We start from the raw sequence: 3,337 nt of genomic DNA on the forward strand, positions 1-3,337 counted from the left end.
AGAGAGAGAGAGAGGAGAGAGAGAGAGAGAGAGAAAGGGCAGGAGGGGCTTCAGGGTCGCACATACCCGCACGCGCATGTGTGTGTGTGTATGAGCATTGAGTGCCACAACAGATAGATAGAGAGAGAGAGAGAGAGAGAGAGGGAGGGGGACCTGTTGAAACCGTGAGAGAGAGAGGAGATACATGTGTCAACTCACCCGCACCTATCTTGGGCTGCTTCTACATGTCACCTCCCGTAGCGAATCACCCATGCTCAATGACGCGGAGAGAGAGAGAGAGAGAGAGAGAGAGAGAGAGAGAGAGAGAGAGAGAGAGAGAGAGAGAGAGAGAGAGAGAGAGAAAGAGAGAGAGAGAGTTTGGAGTTTGGGCCACCCCAGATTTTGGGCCACTCCATTGCTCGACGTTTTCAATTTAAAAAATGCCGGTTGAGAGCAAAGGGAAAAGGGGAAATTCTGCTTCAAAATAACAAAAAATAGTGTAAAAATTTGAAAAAAATAGTTTGCAAAGGATGTGGGAGCCAGTAGTATAGCTGCAGGTTCTCACCACCATGGAAGAGAGAGAGAGCTATAGGTGCTCCTAGTAGCACACATTAAAGGCTAGTGTGTCTCTGCAGATGTTCTCTATGTCACACTGTTGTGGTGCTACCTATGCATGTGCTTGCGTTCTCTAAGCATACATTGCGCCCACAAGGGTTGGCATGGTAGACATTGTGTAACGGTACGGGTCGTTCTGCACGAGGCTTGAGGGTAAGAGGGGCCATGCCGCCGCCGAAGGCGACGCCATTTTACTAGTGCAAAAATAAAAAAGTGTACTGTTAGATCCAGCTATTCCTGCAGAACACACAAAAAAACAAGTCAATTTGATTTGTCCAATCAATGCACGCATTAAGATTTTCACTCTCAATTAGGCGAGATTCGCCTATTGAAATCCATATTTAGTGACGTGTGCATTCTTAGGCCTACTGCGCGCTGAAGCATCATCACAGGCCACCTCAAGGCCTCCTCCGCTTTGTGGGTCGATTTGCTCCAAAGGCTCCAGTTCACCCTTCAATTGCACAAAATTGTGCAATGCGCAGCAAGCGCTAATAACCAAGGGAGCAAATGGAATATTTACATTGAGGTCGCGGAGAATGCGCCATCGGTTTTTAATATACCAAATGCATTCTCAACCTTAACCCTACCCTTCGCAATATGTCTGTCAAAAGCATTCTTTTGTGGCAGGTCTTGCCCACCTTTGGATTTATAAGCTTTGAGAAGAAAACTCGTTGGCTTATATGTTGAATCCCCCACAATATACGGCCTCACTCTCAAGCCGCTCACTTCTTGAAAAGGCGTATTCAAAACCTCGTTCCGCTTCATTTGAGCATATATTGTAGACCCCTTGAAGACTGTGGAGTCGTGTGTGCCTCCTGGTGCACTACAAACCACATTCCAAAATATTTTTCTGGAGTCAACAATGCCTTGAAGAAGAATGCTATGGAATCCATGGCGACTAACATACAATATGGAAAAAAGTCGCCCTGAGGCTTGCGTGCAAGCTTTATGTGAGTGCCGTCAACTGCACTACACATGTTCTGTAGGTCTGTAATGTCCTGAAAATATTCTATGATCTTTGCTAATCACCTACCCGAAGGCAACTCTAAGTGGGTCTGGACAAGCATCTCCTGAGTGGTAAGTGCTCTAATGATAAGGTTGGTGTACTTCCTAATGGTAGAATCTCCCATAACAAATAATTGACATAATGTTCTTGCGGAATGGCCATGTGCAAGTCTCCATAGCATGCAACCAAGTGCTTGATCAGCTTGGATGGGCACCCTAGACCATCCATGCACATCAGGACACGGGAGATGGGGCAGGATCAATTCTTTCAGCTCATGAAATGCCTCGTAAGACATCCTATAATACATCCTAAAAATAGCTTGATAGTTTACTCACCTTGATGCCCAAATAGCTGAGTAGATGACATTCCAAAATGTCACCTGCCTAGGGAAGCACAACCACATCCGTGGCTCCATCCCAATCAAACCCTCCTCTATCAAACCAAACATGGATGCAATGCAACAGACTACACAACCAATCAAACAAAAATACATAGACTGCATTCTATCCCTCCTACGATCCTGCCCTGGGTCTTCCTCGCTAGGGGTAACAAGATGCAGATTTAGCAACAACAAAAGAAGCAGTTCAGCTGCATCAATATCATCCATCCTACATCTCCAAAAAACAAAATAACTTGTTAAAGAATAATACCAAGCAAAAGTCTGATTCCATTTAATTCCTCCCTCCCTTGCTCCCTTCCTCAAAACAATTTTATGGCGATTAGTAAAGTACCTTGGGTTTGGTGAAAATTTTTGCAAGGTCCAGTTGAACTTTTATGTACATCTCCATTCGTCGAGCCTCCTCGTCCATCCTGAGCTTCAACAATCTTTCCTCTTGGGCAGCCTGCTCCTTCTCGCAGCCTTTCATTGTTTGGGTCATCCCTTTCATCCCCTCCCCGAGCACTTTGGCAATAGATCCTAGCGATGTACATTTGGGCTCTTTCACTTTTTTCTCTTTAACTCTAGGAAGGTGTTTGACCTGAGGGATCCATGTTGCATCCCCCGCATCCGTTGTGCCAGTCACACTCGCAACCTCCTCTACAATAATCTCACCCTCGCCCCCTGTCTCTCCCACAATCTCTCCCTCCCCCTCATCCTCTCCATCATTGCAGCCATCTTCCTCGCGAGTGCTCTGACTCCTTGCATGAGTGATTTGCGAGCTAGCACTATCAAAGGCTCTCGGAAACCCAACACATCTTGGAGTGGATGACCACAAAGTGTCGACCACCTCGAAGTATTCCCAAGAGGACCTTAACCCCCCAGTGGTTGTTGTTTTTTATTTTCTTTTTTATATTTTTTTCTAAGAGTGTCTATGCGGTTCCTGACCTACTCTGGTGTGAAGGTGCCAATGACCTCATTGTTTAATCGCAAGGTAACTTCATCCCAGTCTTTCGGTTTCAAATTGCCTTTGTTCACATGAGACCATCGATCTTTGTAGTGTTTAAGCAAGGTTGATGTTGCGGTCTCGTCCCACAGTGGTATCGCCACATGAGGACATATAGCGCCCTTGGTCGACTCACTAGGTGATGTCATAGGAGGACGCAATGGAACAATAGATGGGACAGTGGATAGAACAGAAGGCCTAACATTCAATGCGAGCATGGTCGCAGAAGTCCCCCATGCGAAAAGTAGGCCCCATGCGAGAAGGCATGAAGCCTTGGGGAATCAACAGAGACAATGATGCAGGTGGGGGCCATGGATGTATGAAAGAAACACCCGGAACAACACTCGACTGGAGA

The 3,337-nt window shown here is 46.2% G+C and overlaps 1 pseudogene; it reads right to left on the minus strand.

The window, feature by feature from the left end:
- Positions 1–1,110: 1,110 nt before the first annotated feature.
- Positions 1,111–3,024, minus strand: LOC147421845 (uncharacterized; annotated as a pseudogene).
- Between the last annotated feature and the right edge of the window lie 313 nt (positions 3,025–3,337).

The sequence above is a fragment of the Adiantum capillus-veneris genome, chromosome 27, assembly GCF_014529385.1.
Source record: "Adiantum capillus-veneris isolate H3 chromosome 27, ASM1452938v2, whole genome shotgun sequence".
Taxonomy (NCBI): Eukaryota; Viridiplantae; Streptophyta; class Polypodiopsida; order Polypodiales; family Pteridaceae; genus Adiantum; species Adiantum capillus-veneris.